The sequence below is a fragment of the Bufo gargarizans genome, chromosome 4, assembly GCF_014858855.1.
Source record: "Bufo gargarizans isolate SCDJY-AF-19 chromosome 4, ASM1485885v1, whole genome shotgun sequence".
Lineage (NCBI taxonomy): Eukaryota > Metazoa > Chordata > Amphibia > Anura > Bufonidae > Bufo > Bufo gargarizans.
Genome location: NC_058083.1, coordinates 37,034,939 through 37,051,208, shown reverse-complemented (window position 1 = coordinate 37,051,208; position 16,270 = coordinate 37,034,939).

Sequence of the window (16,270 nt, the reverse complement as noted above, 5' to 3'; positions counted from 1 at the left end):
GAAGATCGGGGGCACGCTCCGGAAATGCGGAGAGCACATAGTGTGCTCTCCGCATCCATTCTGTCTCCATAGAGAATGAATGGGTCCGCACCCGTTCCACAATTTGCGGAATGGATGCGGACGTGTGAATGGAGGCTAATGATGATATTAAAATCAATTCTGAACGAACTATCGGTTCAGAGAAAAACTTAAAATAAATGTTCCTGCCATGTATGTAAATTAACCTTTGATAAGTCCTGTCTCCTCCATGCTTCAGAGATGAGTCCAGCATTCTCTGACTCTCAAAGTGATGCCACATCCACTGTAAAGGAGCCCAACACCTCCCCGCATCCTCCGAATCTCCACCTTGCTCCCCGAAGTCACAAAGCTAGAGCGCCATAATCTCGTGATGTGCGAGCTAGCACATGCGCAGTTCGTTCCCTGAGGCTGATGCTAGCACAGGGAAGGAACATTATGCCAACGCTGCGCATGCGCTGGCTCGTGCATCGCGAGATTATGGCTCTCTAGCTTGGTGACGTCGGGGAGCAAGGTGGAGATTCGGAGGATGCGGGGCAGTGCTGGGCTCCTTCATTGTGGGCGTGGCTGGGCCCCAGAAGTCTTGCTCGCCATGTGTCCTGGCGGTACCCCCGGGACCTCCGGCACGTGACATTGTGATTATTTGTCTGGAGGTACAGTACAGACCAAAAGTTTGGACACACCTTCTCATTCAAAGAGTTTTCTTTATTTTCATGACTATGAAAATTGTAGATCCACACTGAAGGCATCAAAACTATGAATTAACACATGTGGAATTATATACATAACAAAAAAGTGTGAAACAACAGAAAATATGTCATATTCTAGGTTCTTCAAAGTAGCCACCTTTTGCTTTGATTACTGCTTTGCACACTCTTGGCATTCTCTTGATGAGCTTCAAGAACTAGTCACCTGAAATGGTCTTCACTTCACAGGTGTGCCCTGTCAGGTTTAATAAGTGGGATTTCTTGCCTTATAAATGGGGTTGGGACCAGCAGTTGCGTTGTGGAGAAGTCAGGTGGATACACAGCTGAGGGTCCTACTGAATAGACTGTTAGAATTTGTAATATGGCAAGAAAAAAGCAGCTAAGTAAAGAAAAACGAGTGGCCATCATTACTTTAAGAAATGAAGGTCAGTCAGTCTGAAAAATTGGGAAAACTTTGAAAGTGTCCCCAAGTGCAGTCACAAAAACCATCAAGCGCTACAAAGAAACTGGCTCACATGCGGACCTCCCCAGGAAAGGAAGACCAAGAGTCACCTCTGCTGTGGAGGATAAGTTCCTCCGAGTCACCAGCCTCAGAAATCGCAGGTTAACAGCAGCTCAGATTAGAGACCAGGTCAATGCCACACAGAGTTCTAGCACCAGACACATCTCTAGAACAACTGTTAAGAGGAGACTGTGTGAATCAGGCCTTTATGGTAGAATATCTGCTAGGAAACCACTGCTAAGGACAGGCAACAAGCAGAAGAGACGTGCTTGGGATAAAGAACACAAGGAATGAACATTAGACCAGTGGAAATCTGTGCTTTGGTCTGATGAGTCCAAATTTGAGATCTTTGGTTCCAACCACCGTGTCTTTGTGCAACGCAGAAAAGGTGAACAGATGGACTCTACATGCCTGGTTCCCACCGTGAAGAATGGAGGAGAAGGTGTGATGGTGTGGGGGTGCTTTGCTGGTGAAACTGTTGGGAATTTATTCAAAATTGAAGGCATACTGAACCAGCATGGCTACCACAGCATCTTGCAGCGGCATGCTATTCCATCCGGTTTATTTTTCAACAAGACAATGACCCCAAACACACCTCCAGGCTGTGTAAGGGCTATTTGACCATGAAGGAGAGTGATGGGTGCTGCACCAGATGACCTGGCCTCCACAGTCACCGGACCTGAACCCAATCGAGATGGTTTGGGGTGAGCTGGACCGCAGAGTGAAGGCAAAAGGGCCAACAAGTGCTAAGCATCTCTGGGAACTCCTTCAAGACTGTTGGAAGACCATTTTAGGTGACTACCTCTTGAAGCTCATCAAGAGAATGCCAAGAGTGTGCAAAGCAGTAATCAAAGCAAAAGGTGGCTACTTTGAAGAACATAGAATATGACATGTTTTCTGTTGTTTCACACTTTTTTGTTATGTATATAATTCCACATGTGTTAATTCATAGTTTTCATGCCTTCGGTGTGAATCTACAATTTTCATAGTCATGAAAATAAAGAAAACTCTTAGAATGAGAAGGTGTGTCCAAACTTTTGCTCTGTACTGTACATTAAGCGGTCACTGGATAAAAATGTTACTGTAGGCCACTGGAGTACAGCCCCCCAAAATTAGGCATTTAAATGACAGAAGAAAATGTATGATGATGTGGCTGGAGGTACATTAGACGGTCACTGGATAAAAATTTTACTGTAGGCCAGTACAGGCCCCAAAAATTAGACATTCACCTGACATAAAAGAACTTGTGATTAGGTGGCTGGAGGTACACTAGACGTTCACTGGATAAAATTTTTTACTGTAGGCCAGTACAGGTCCCAAAAATTAGGCATTTACCAGACAGAAAAGAACTTGTGATCATGTGTCTGGAGGTACATAAGGCAGTCAATGGATAACAATTTAACTGTAGGACACTGGAGTACAGGCCCCAAAAATTAGGCATTCAACTGACAGAAAATAACTTGTGATCATGTGTCTGGAAGTACATTAGGTGGTCACTGGATAAAAATGTTACTGTAGGCCACTGGAGTAGAGGCCTCAAAAATTAGGCATTCATCTGACAGAAAAGGCCTTTTTTGGCACTGTATATACATAAGACAAGGACAATTCTTTGATCTGGGTGGTGGCAGATATGTGTGGGCTGGCATGAGGATATTTAATTACACGTGGTCCTCACAGGTGTTGAATCCCTCCGAGATCCAAGCCTCATTCCTTTTTAGAAATGGGAGGTAGTAAACACTGTCATGAGCTAGGCAAGTGCGCTTATCGGTTGCAATCCAATTCCCCCTTTTGGCAAGCCTTTCGGATAGGACACTTGACGAGGGTCAAGCCAAGAGTTCCATGTCAAATTGTGCCAGCTCTGGCCACAGGTCAAGCCTGCACACCCAGTAGACCAAGGTTTCCTCACTTCTCAGAGCGTCCACATCGGCTGTTACCCCGATGCAGTCAGACACCTGTCGGTCTATGAGTTCCCTGAGGCTGAATCCGGAGGACGGCTGTCGATGGGTTGGCTGCAAGAACGATCTCAAGTGACCAACACATATTCAAACCGCCCTCTTCTTGCAAGCACTGTAGGATTGATGCCCGCACCTGTTTCGCTGTGGGTGGAAATTCCTCTGCCAGTGCCCGTAACAGTAGAATGCAGCATCTCTCGCAGTAAGGCCTGGAAATGCTGCCCTCTGTGATGCTGGTAACATGTCCGCCATTTTGTGTTTGTATCGGGGGTCTAAGTACGTTGCCACCCAGTACTGGTCCTTGCCCTTTATGCTTTTTATACGGGGGTACCTCTTCAAACACTGGAGCATAAAGGGCCCCATTTGCACTAAATTTGAAGCGGTGGAGCTCCCTGGCTCCTGTTTATTGCCCAGGAGAATGTCATCCTCGGTCTCCGCTCACCAGCCACGGACAACACCAGGGATTCCCAAAAAGCTTGAAGTCCCCCTCAAAGCCTGCTCTTCTTGCTCCTCCTCCTCCTTCTCCCCACATCTACCATCATCCTCTGACTCCTCTTCAGACTCCTGCTGTATTGTCTGAAATGGAGTAGCCCACCCTGGAAATTCATTCAGCATTGCGACTTCCTCATCTTCCAGCTCCTGCTCCTCGACGGCTTGATCAATGATATGATGCAATGCACGCTCTAGAAAGAAGTCATAAGGTACAATGTCACTGATGGCGCCTTGGCTGTGACTGACCAGTTTGGTGATCTCATCAAATGGCCGCAGAAGTCTGCATGCATCGCACTTGAGCAGCCTCTGGTGTGGTGAAAAGAAACCAAGCTCCGCAAAACTTGTCCTGCTGCAGAGTTTGTACAGGTAGTCATTAATGGCACGTTGCTGCTGGAGCAGCCTATCAAGCATATACAAGGTGGAGTTCTAGCTCGTTGGGCTGTCACAAATCAGACGTCTGACGGGCAGGTGGTGTCACCGCTTAACTTCACAAAGGTGAGCCTTGGCCGTGTAAGATCTTCTAAAATGGCCAGAGATTTTTCTGGCCTGCTGCAAGATGTCCTGGACCCCGGGGTATTTGGCAACGAATCGCTGCACGACTAAGTTCAGGAGGTGTGCCATGCATTTTGCCCTGTTTCAGCATGCTCAGCATGTAGCACACCACTTTACCAACTGTCAAATTGAGCGGGGTTAGCCACTGATCGGCCTGTGACCGCAGAGCTGGACCGGTGTGGCTTTTGGCTTCCAGCCACAACAGCTGCAGCACAGCATGGCATCTTCTCAACTGGGGCATTGAATAGGTTCTGGGGAGCTTGGGGGCACAGCAGAAGAGGCGGTAGCAGTGGAAAAGGAGGAGTCAGCCGAGGAGGAGACAGAGGATGGAGTAGGAGGAGGAGAAGAAGAGGCAGGCCTGCATGCAATCCGTGGCGGTAACACCAAATCCACATGGTAGCCACGGGTTACATGCTTGACGGCCATCAGAAGGTTCACCCAGTGGGCAGTAAAAGTTATGTACCTTCCCTGTCCATGCCCTTCTGGGAGAAATATTTCCTTCCGGGGACCTTCCATTTTGGTCTGCCAATGGCCGCAAATTTTCTAAAGGCCTCCGAGTCCACCAATTTATATGGCAATAGCTGGTGGGCTAGCAGTTCTGACAAGCCAGCGGTCAGCTGTTGGGCAAGAGGGTTATCCAGGGTCATCAACTTTTATGCTCGAACGTTCCGGCCACGGAAGGCCTGCCTTCTGCCAGATGAAATACAAGACGGCAAGGTGGAATGTGGAGTGGAGGACAAATGGGAGGAGAGAGGAGAACGAGAAGGAGAAGAGGCAGGATGTGGAGTGCCGGGCGTGTGGCTTTGTAGGTTCTGACAACGTTGCTCCCACTGGGCTCTGTGATGGGAGGCCAGGTGCCTTCTTAAGGTGGTCGTCCCTAGGTAAGTGTTGGGCTTACCGCGACTTATGCGTTAACAGCATAGGCTACAGATGGCCACACTATTGTCATCAGTTGACACGTTAAAAAAGGCCCACAATGCGGAACCATGTGACGGCGTCCTGGGAGCACAAGATGTGACTGTGCATGGTGGATGGCCCACTCCAGATACATTTTCAGTCTGCTTTTTGCCTCCTGTGCCCTGCGAGCTCTGTCTGCTTCTCCTCCTTCTCCTCCCTCTCTGCTGCTCCGTCTCTCCCTCTGAACTCCCCTCCTCTTCCTCTCTTGTGGGCACCCACGTGATGTCCATCGACACGTCATCATCGTCACCTTAACCACCACTGACATTTCAGATCTCGGAGAAGGCAGCAACAGTGGGGACTTTCCTCCTTGGGCATATTTGGGTGCTGTCGTCATACCGCTGGGTGGCGGCCATTGCTACCTCCTCTTCCTCATCCGATGTCAAGAATGGCTGCAAGCCAGTAAGGTCTGGGAATGGATGGGAAAATAATTCCTCTAACTCGAGTGGAGGGGCTATGGTGATGGTGGTGGTGGTAATGGTGTCTTTGTGGGTGCACACAGCAGAGAGTGAGGAAGGTGCAGATACAGAGGATGAGGAGGGTGCATAAGCGGAAGGCTGAGTGAGCAACTCAACCAACTCTGCTGTGCCCTTTGAAGTTATCGCACGTGTCTTCTCCAACTTCTCACTTAGGCTCCAGCCTGGTGCACCTGCCTGACCCCTACCATCCCTGCAAAATGGTCTTCCTCTTCCTCTGCCTATCATTTTCTAATTGATCCTCTGCCTAAGTCTTTAGAGAAGAGCAGTATTTGTGGAAGAAGGTAAATCGCAGCCCTCAATCAGTATTTGGTAGAAAAAAGACCTCAACACTATGTCACTGGGCCACTATGTGGCCTCCTCATGCTGTTTCTGCCACCTCCACATTTTGTCATTGTGACACTCTGTAGCCTCCTTATGCTGCTGCCACCTCAACACTATGTCACTGGGCCACTCTGTTGTCTCCTCATGCTGCTGCCACCTCAACACTATGTCCCTGGGCAACTCTGTGGTCTCCTCATGCTGCTGCTGTCACTTCCACACTCTGTAATTGTGCCACTCTGTGCCCTCCTCATGGTGCTGCTGCTGCCACCTCCACACTATGTCATTGTGCCACTCTGTGGCCTCCTCATGTTGCTGCCACCTCAACACTAGGTCACAGGGCCACTCTGTGGTCTCCTCATGCTGCTGCTACCTCAACACTACGACACAGGGCCACTCTGTGGCCTCCTTGTGCTGCTTCCACCTCACCACTATGTGACTGTGCCACTCTGTGGACTTCTCAAGCTGTTCTCCCACCTTCCCCAATCCATGACTGGGCCACTATTTTGCTTTTTTGGCCTAGTTGACATCACCATTTATTTGACCCTTCTTCTGATTTGTCAGAAGGATAGAAAAATGAGATGCACAACGGATCCTGTCTGTGTGTGTAGCAGCTATAAGTTCCAAGTATTTGCTAAGAAGCATTTAAACTAGGAAAGGGGGGGCAAAAGAGTGATAATCCAGCAGTCCGACTGCCCCCCGGAACAATGCCAGAAGAGGCCAGTAGCACAAAGGTTAAGAAATGACAAGCTCAGAGTCTTGTCTACAAATGCTCGCAGTCTAGTGAATAAGATCAACGAACTTGAGGCTATAATGGCATCTGAGAATATAGATGTAGTGGCTGTTATTGAGACGTGGTTCAAGGGGAGTAATGACTGGGATATATCAATACCAGGGTTCTCTCTATACAGGAAAGACAGAGAAGGCAAAAAGGGGGAGGGGTGGCCCTGTATGTGAAAGATAGCATAAAATCAAATTTGATACAAGTTAGCGTGAACAATTTAGAGTCAGTTTGGGTTACCTTGCAGCTTGATAATAATAAGGTAACACGTATAGGTGTGATATATAGACCACCTAGCCAAGTCAAAGAATTAGATGATCTACTAGTTGAGAAAATAGCTAAAATGACATTGAAGGGGGAAGTTATCACTATGGGAGACTTCAATCTTCCAGATGTAAACTGGAAAACCAAAATAGCTAGTTCTGCCAGGAGTACAGATATTTTAAATTCCCTACTGGGATTATCTCTACAGCAAGTAGTGAAGGAGCCAACCCGGAAGGAGGCCACTTTAGATTTAGTATTCACAAATGGGAATTTGGTATCTGATATTACTGTAGAGGAAAGCTTGGGATCTAGTGATCACCAGGCAGTGTGGTTTATTATAAGTACAGTGACTGAGTCACACCACACAAAAACAAAGGTTTTAGATTTTAGAAAAACTGACTTTTCTAAAATTAGATTAGTGGTATACGAGTCCCTATCAGACTGGAACAGTTTCATTGGAGTCCAGGAGAAATGGGACTACTTAAAAGTGGCACTATTGAAGGCAACAGAAAATTGCATTAGGCTTGTCAGTAAAAGCAAAATAAAGGAAGAGACCACTGTGGTACTCAGCAGAAGTGGCCAAAACAATTAAAAACTAAAAGATAGCATTTAGGAATTATAAAAAAAAAAAAAAAAAGAGGATGACAGGCAAATTTATAAGATTAGGCAGAGAGAGGCCAAACAAGTTATAAGAGCTTCTAAAGCACAGGCAGAAGAGAAATTAGCTCAGTCAGGGAAAAAAGGTGATAAGGCATTCTTCAGATACATAAATGAAAAAAGGAAACTAAAACAAGGAATTACCAAAACAAAAAGAAGGAAGGTATATGGAAGAAGATAAAGAACTAGCTGACTGCCTCAATGAATACTTCTGTTCAGTTTTTACAAAGGAAAATGAAGGAGAAGGACCTCAGTTAGGAAAAAAGACTAATGAATCTTTTGATGCATGTGTCTTTACAGGGGAAGAGGTTCTAAGTCAACTGTCTAAAAATAATACAAATACGTCACAGGGGCCTGATGGGGTACACCCAAAGCTATTAAAAGAGCTCAGCAGTGAACTAGCAAAACCATTAACAGATTTATTTAACCAATCACTGGCAACAGGGGAGTCATCCCAGAAGATTGGAAATTAGCAAATGTTGTGCCCATTCACAAGAAAGGTAGTATGGAAGAATCGGGCAACTATAGGCCAGTAAGCCTGACATCAATAGTCGTGAAATTAATGGAAACCATACTTAAGGAGAGGATTGTGGAGCATCTAAAATCCCATGAATTGAAAGATGAAAAACAGCATGGGTTTACTTCAGGGAGATCATGTCAAACAAATCTTATTGATTTTTTGATTGGGTGCCTAAAATAATAGATGGAGGAGGTGCAGTAGACATTGCTTATCTAGACTTTAGTAAAGCTTTTGATACTGTCCCACATAGAAGGCTTATCAATAAAGTGCAGTCTTTGGGCTTTGACTCCAATATTGTTGAATGGATTAGGCAGTGGCTGAGGGACAGGCAACAGAGGGTTGTAGTCAATGGAGTATATTCAGACCAAGGTCTTGTTACCAGTGGGGTACCTCAGGGATCTGTTCTGGGACCCATATTGTTTAATATCTTTATCAGCGAAATTGCAGAAGGCCTCAATGGTAAGGTGTGTCTTTTTGCTGATGACACAAAGATTTGTAACAGGGTTGATGTTCCTAGAGGGCTACACCAAATGGAAAAGGACTTAGGAAAACTAAAGGAATGGTCAAAAATCTGGCAACTAAAATTGAATGTTGAAAAGTGCAAGATAATGCACCTGGGATGTAAAAACCCAAGAGCAGAATATAAAATCAGTGATGCAGTCCTAACCTTAGTATCTGAGGAAAGGGATTCAGGGATCATTATTTCAGAAGACTTAAAGGTAGGCAGACAATGTCATACAGCAGCAGGAAATGCTAGCAGAATGCTTGGGTGTATAGGGAGAGGCATTACCAGTAGAAAGAGGGAGGTGCTCATGCCGCTCTACAGAGCACTAGTGAGACCTCATTTGGGGTATTGTGCTCAGTACTGGAGACCATATCTCCAGAAGGATATTGATACTTTGGAGAGAGTTCAGAGAAGAGCTACTAAACTGGTACATGGATTGCAGGATCAAACTTACCAGGAAAGATTAAAGGACCTTAACATATATAGCTTGGAAGAAAGACGAGACAGAGGGGATATGATAGAAACTTTTAAATACATAAAAGGAATCAACAAGGTAAAAGAGGAGAGAATATTTAAAAGAAGAAAAACTGCTACAAAAGGACATAGTTTTAAATTAGAGGGGCAAAGGTTTAAAAGTAATATCAGGAAGTATTACTTTACTGAGAGAGTAGTGGATGCATGGAATAGCCTTCCTGCAGAAGTGGTAGCTGCAAATACAGTGGAGGAGTTTAAGCATGCATGGGATAGGCATAAGGCCATACTTCATATAAGATAGGGCCAGGGGCTATCCATAGTATTTAGTATATTGGGCAGACTAGATGGGCCTATAAGGCCTGTATGGTCCCATCAGAGTCGGGTTATAATTTGGTAGCCAAAAGCAGGAGTGGATACAAACCACAGAAGACATGCAAATATTCCATTCATATGTCATCTCTGTTTTGGATCCACTCCATTTTATTTTATTTTTTTACATTAGCAATATTAATGGGTTTCTGACCAAATGCTGACCGAGTGAAGGCGGATGCTCAACATACAGGATCCGTTTTTTGGAAGAACAATGATTTCAAGCATCACCCTCCTTTTAACAGGTCAAGTCTGCCATTTTAACCCAATTAGCCTGACATAATGATCTCCAGCCTTGTGCTCGTCAACATTCTCACCTGAGTTAACAAGGCGATTACTGAAATGATCTCAGCAGGTCCTTTAACCCCTTAAGGACACAGCCTTTTTACACCTTAGGACCAGGCCATTTTTTGCAAATCTGACCAGAGTCACTTTAAGTGCTGATAACTTTAAAACGCTTTGACTTATCCAGGCCGTTCTGAGATTGTTTTTTTGTCACATATTGTACTTCATGACACTGGTAAAATGAAGTAAAAAAAAATATTTTTTTTGCACCAAAAAATACCAAATTTAACAAAAATGTTGAAAAATTTATAAATTTCTAAGTTTCAGTTTCTCTACTTCTGTAATACATAGTAATACCCCTAAAAATTGTGATGCCTTTACATTCCCCATATGTCTACTTCATGTTTGAATTATTTTGGGAATGATATTAAATTTTTTGGGGATGTTACAAGGCTTAGAAGTTTAGAAGCAAATCTTGAAATTTTTCAGAAATTTACAAAAACCCAATTTTTAGGGACCACTACAGCTCTGAAGTCACTTTGCGAGGCTTACATAATAGAAACCACCCAAAAATGACCCCATTCTATAAACTAAACCCCTCAAGGTATTCAAAACTGATTTTACAAACTTCGTTAACCCTTTAGGTGTTGCACAAGAGTTATTGGCAAATGGGGATGAAATTTGAGAATTTCATTTTTTTGGCTAATTTTCCATTTTAACCCATTTTTTCCACTAACAAAGCAAGGGTTAATAGCCAAACAAGACTGTATCTTTATTGCCCTGACTCTGCCGTTTACAGAAACACCCCATATGTGGCCGTAAACTACTGTACGGCCACACAGCGGGGCGTAGAGTGAAAGGTGCGCCATATGGTTTTTGGAAGGCAGGTTTTGCTGGACTGTTTTTTTGACACCATGTCCCATTTGAAGCCCCCTGATGCACCCCTAGAGTAGAAACTCCATAAAAGTGACCCCATCTAAGAAACTACACCCCTCAAGGTATTCAAAACTGATTTTACAAACTTCATTAACCCTTTAGGTGTTGCACAAGAGTTATTGGCAAATGGGGATGAAATTTGAGAATTTCATTTTTTTGCCTAATTTTCCATTTTAACCCATTTTTTCCACTAACAAAGCAAGAGTTAACAGCCAAACAAGACTGTATCTTTATTGCCCTGACTCTGCCGTTTACAGAAACACCCCATATGTGGCCGTAAACTACTGTACGGCCACACAGCTGGGCGTAGAGTGAAAGGTGCGCCATATGGTTTTTGGAAGGCAGATTTTGCTGGACTGGTTTTATTGACACCATGTCCCATTTGAAGCCCCCCTGATGCACCCCTAGAGTAGAAACTCCAAAAAGTTACCCCATTTTAGAAACTACGGGATAAGGTGGCAGTTTTGTTGGTACTAGTTTAGGGTACATATGATTTTTGGTTGCTCTATATTACACTTTTTGTGCGGCAAGGTAACAAGAAATAGCTTTTTTGGCACCGTTTTTTTTTTTTTTATTTACAACATTCATCTGACCGGTTAGATCATGTGGTAATTTTATAGAGCAGGTTGTCACGGACGCGGCGATACCTAATATGTATACAATTTTTTTTATTTATGAAAGTTTTACACAATGAATTAATTTTTAAAACAAAAAAAAGTTTTAGTGTCTCCATAGTCTAAGAGCCATAGTTTTTTCAGTTTTTGGGCGATTATCTCAAGTAGGGTCTCATTTTTTGCGGGATGAGATTACGGTTTTATTGGCACTATTTTGGGGTGCATATGACTTTTTGATCGCTTGCTGTTACACTTTTTGTGAAGTAAGATGACCAAAAATGGCTTTTTTTACACCGTTTTTTTTTTTTTTTTTTTACGGTGGTCACCTGAGGGGTTAGGTCATGTGATATTTTTATAGAGCCAGTCGATACGGACGCGGCGATACCTAATATGTATACTTTTTTTTATTTATGTAAGTTTTACACAATGATTTCATTTTTGAAACAAAAAAAATCATGTTTTAGTGTTTCCATAGTCTAAGAGCCATAGTTTTTTCAGTTTTGGGGCGATTATCTTGGGTAGGGTATGATTTTTGCAGGATGAGATGACGGTTTGATTGTTACAATTTTGGAGTACATACAACTTTTTTGATCACTTTTATTAACTTTTTGGGGAAGTAAGGTGGGCAAAATTTCAATTTCATCATAGTTTTTAATTTTTTTTTTTTATGGCGTTCACCGTTCGGGTAAAGTAACATGACCGTTTTATAGATCAGGTCGTTACGGACGCGGCGATACCAAACATGTGTAGGGAATTTCATTTTTTTTATTTTTAATCAGTGATAAATGTGTTTTTTGATTTTTACTTTATTTTCACTTTTTTTCACTTTCTTTTTGACCCAGACCCACTTGGTTCTTGAAGATCCAGTGGGTCTGATGTCTGTATAATACAGTACAGTACAATATATAGTACTGTACTGTATTTTACACTTTGTCTGAACAGATCTATGCCTTTCAACACATATCTGTTCAGCACCATGGACAGCAGGACACCTGAGAAGGCGTCCTGTTGCCATGGGAACCTTCCCCGTCTGCTCAGTTATGGTCAGAACTGCGCAGACGGGGAAGGGTAAGGACGGGGCTTGGGGGGCTGCCTGGGAGCTCTCTCCCTCTCTATTCGGGGAGCTGCAAAGGCACAGCAGCCCCCCGATGGGAGAGGGAGGGAGCTCCCTGCGCTGTTAACCTTTTCCATACAGCGGTCCGTACGGACCGCGGTATGGAAAGGGTTAAACGGCTGACATCGCAGCACAGATGTCAGCCGTTTATACCAGGGTGCCAGCAATGTGCTGGCACCCTGGTATACCCACTAGAAACCAACGATTATTCAAGGGGAGGCGGGCGAGGGATCGCGATCCCGCCTACCGCACCGCCCGCCTCCCGCACCGCCCGCACCGCCCGCAACCCTCCCCCTGCACCTCCCACCGTGCTCAAATAACTCAGGGGTGCAGGGGGGGAGGGATGCAGGAACATTTTTGGAATCCTAAAGTTTCTGATCCCCACGGTCAGGGACCGCGGGGATCAGAAACTGCAGAAATCGCAGCAAACCGCAAGTCTGAATTGACCTGCGGTTTGCCGCGATCGCCGACATGGGGGGTTCACGGGACCCCCCCGCGCATTTAGCCTAGGTGCCTGCTAGGTGCCTGCTCTATGCAGCCAAGAAATAGCTGTTTTTTTAACGTGATTAGCCACAAATAATTCTGATCAAATAGAAATTTTTCGGAAAATTTGGCAAACCGGCCAAATTAAATTTTTGAGAAATTTGCTTATCTTTACTGCCAATCAATGCTTGGATTGTGCTTGCTTAACCATGGTAAACCCAGAACTACTGGAGTGGGGAGACCCTCCATCATAAAGCACAAGATAAATTCCTGATAAAAGTCACCCACTCTTAATCTGATATCATGCACAACTTGAGACAAACACTTCTGAGCTAAAGGTGCAGAATCAGTAGCAAAAATGGAAATGTTTTTCTCTTTTGCACTTGGTGACAAACCGTGCATACGAACAAACTGAGCATCAATCAGGTTCACCCCTGCCCCGCTGTTGATAAACAACTCAATCCCAATAGTCTTTTACTCTAGCACCACCTTGGCAGTCAGGAGAAATCGGGTACTACCAGTCAAAGACAAATGCACGTTCTCTGACACTCCTTTCACCCCTCCAAGAGTCAGATGGGAATTAGATGTCCCCTTTTTTTTTTCTTTTTGATGCTGAATGCATGGACATAAATCGATTAAATGTCCCTTTTAGTCCACAGAAAAAACAAACTCCCTTCCTATGACTAATACGCTTAAAAGCAGATCCAGGAGTAGCTCCCCCTAATTGCATGGGTTCGTCCCCAGACATAAACCCAGAAGTATCTTCATCCAAAGTGTGAGAGAAGGACAGTACATCATGTGATAGAATGTTCCAAGAGTGGGGGCCCAGCTCTCTCTCAGGCGTCTATCCATGCGTATAGCAAGAGACATAGCAGCCTCCAGATACCCAGGAGTTTCATGAAAGGCCAAAGCGTCCTTTAGCCTCTCAGATAACCCCTGACAAATTTGGCTACGGAGAGCCGGATTGTTCCACTCAGTATCCGTAGCCCACCTCTTAAACTCCGAGCAATACATTTCCGCAGAACGATCCCTGAAGAAGGCCACGCAGCTTGGTTTCGGCCAGGGAGGTCCAATCTGGGTCATCGTAGATCAGGCCCAAGGCTTTGAAAAATTTGTTCACCAACCGGAGAGACTGCGATCCGGTCGGCAGAGAAGAAGCCCATGACTGCGCATCCTCCTTAAGCAAAGAAATCACCACACCAACTCGCTGTTCCTCATTACCAGATGAGTGTGGACATAGCCTAAAATATAGTTTACACACCTCTTTAAATAAAATGAAATTATCACATACTCAAGAGAATCTGTCTGGGAGAGCAACTGTAGGCTCCAGACAGGTCTGGTAACCACCACCACCAGGACAAACAGCCTGTGGTCTCTGGATCTGATAGACGGTCATGCAGAGATCAGCTGCTTCCAAAGATAGACCGTGTAGCTGTTCTGCCAGTGCAGCAATTGGGTCCATGGCTGCACTCGAATTAACAAGCAATGATGGTTTGGCGGTTTATAATGTCACACCCGTGTGTGGGAGGGAGACACCACACACAGGACGATGAAGAAGAGGGAAAAAGAAACAAGGCCTGAAAGCAAAGAAAGAAAGAAGGACCCCTCCTAGTCAAATCCCTAGTCACAGTCCTGACTGGCTATCAGTATGAACAGACCCCAAAGGTAGGTGAGTTCATACGCAGAAGTACCTAGAGTCCTAACTCACCCTATAAGGCCCTGGCGATAGTGACAGGACTAAGACTACCTGTTCCTCCAGAAAGGAAGGACGACCAGGAATCTCCCTCAGGCCTACAACAATGGGCAGGGAAAAAAACAACACACATAAAAACCAAAACTAAATGCAAAAGGAAAAGGAAATACTTAACTTTCCAGTAGCTATGGCAGCAACAGGAACTCAAAACAAGCAGACCACAGATACCACTGAAGCTAAAAAATGCACAGCATTGTGGGAGAGGCAACTATAAATAGAGAAAGTTAAATGACCACAATAGCAACACCTGGAAGTTAGAGATGTGGAAGGTATCAGAAACAACACAGACATCTATTGATCCACGAGGAAACCTGTCAGATAAAAGCACATGTTGCCAGTCTCACAGATCTTCTGTTACACACTGTCGCGTGAACGTCCAAAAGTCCCTTTCAGAGTAATGGACTTTGCACCATTCGAGAACTGATGGCTTGTGCCGAGCCAAGGTGGAGGGTCCCAAGCCATCATTTCTTTGCCAAAAAGGCAGTACCAGCACTGCACACATATGTAGAACAGAAGGGGGGCCAGTCCTTGTGCCTGTCGGTGTCTGCAAAAGTGCAACGCAACGCCAACTTGTGGAGCTGTAACAATAGTCAAGGACAATATATGTACTTTACGGCCCACTGGGTAAATGTGGTTCCTGCTCAACTACACCAGCAACCTGGACAGGTTACGCTTCTACCGCCTCCACGTTCTCACGCCGTTGGTCCTGCGACAATTTCTGCCTCTGCATCCTCATCCTCCACCTTGTCCTCAGCCTCCACTGCAGGAACAATTCTCAGTGCTCCACCAGCATACCACATGTGCATGGCATGGCGGTGTCACGCTGTTCTGCACCTAGTTTGCCTGGGTGAACGGAGTCACACAGGGGAGGAACTGCTCCGCCTCCTTTATCAAGAAATCGAATCCTAGCTTTCTCCTCGACAAATCAAAATCATAACCATGTTGACGGACAATGGGAAGAACATGGTGTCGGCGCTACGTCAAGGAGGGCTGAGCCAAGCACCCTGCATGGCGCATGTGTTCAATCTGGTTGTAAAGCGGTTCCTCAAGTCTTCTGCCAATCTGCAAAACATCCTGAAAATGGCCAGGAAACTTTGCATGCACTTCAGCCACTCGTATACCGCAAAACACACCCTACTTGAGCTGCAGCGGCAGAACGGCGTCCCCCAACATAGGCTGATATGCGACATTTCCGCCTGTTGGAATTCCAACCTCTATATGTTGGACCGATTATATGAACAGAGAAAGGCCATAAATGATTTCTTCATGACACAGGCAGACAGAGGTACTTCCCTGTGTAACTTCCATGTTAGCCAGTGGCAGCTCATGCGGGACACCTGCCTTTTGCTCGAGCCCTTTGAGGAGGCCACTTTATTAGTCGCCGTGACTACGGGATAAACAATGTCATTCCACTGATTCATGTCTTGGAGCACATGCTGCTAAATCTGGTTGGCCAGGGGACAGGAGACATGGCGACTACTAGGGTTGAGCGAACCGTACCAAACTTTAGGATTTTTGGACCCCGAAACCGAACATTTCCG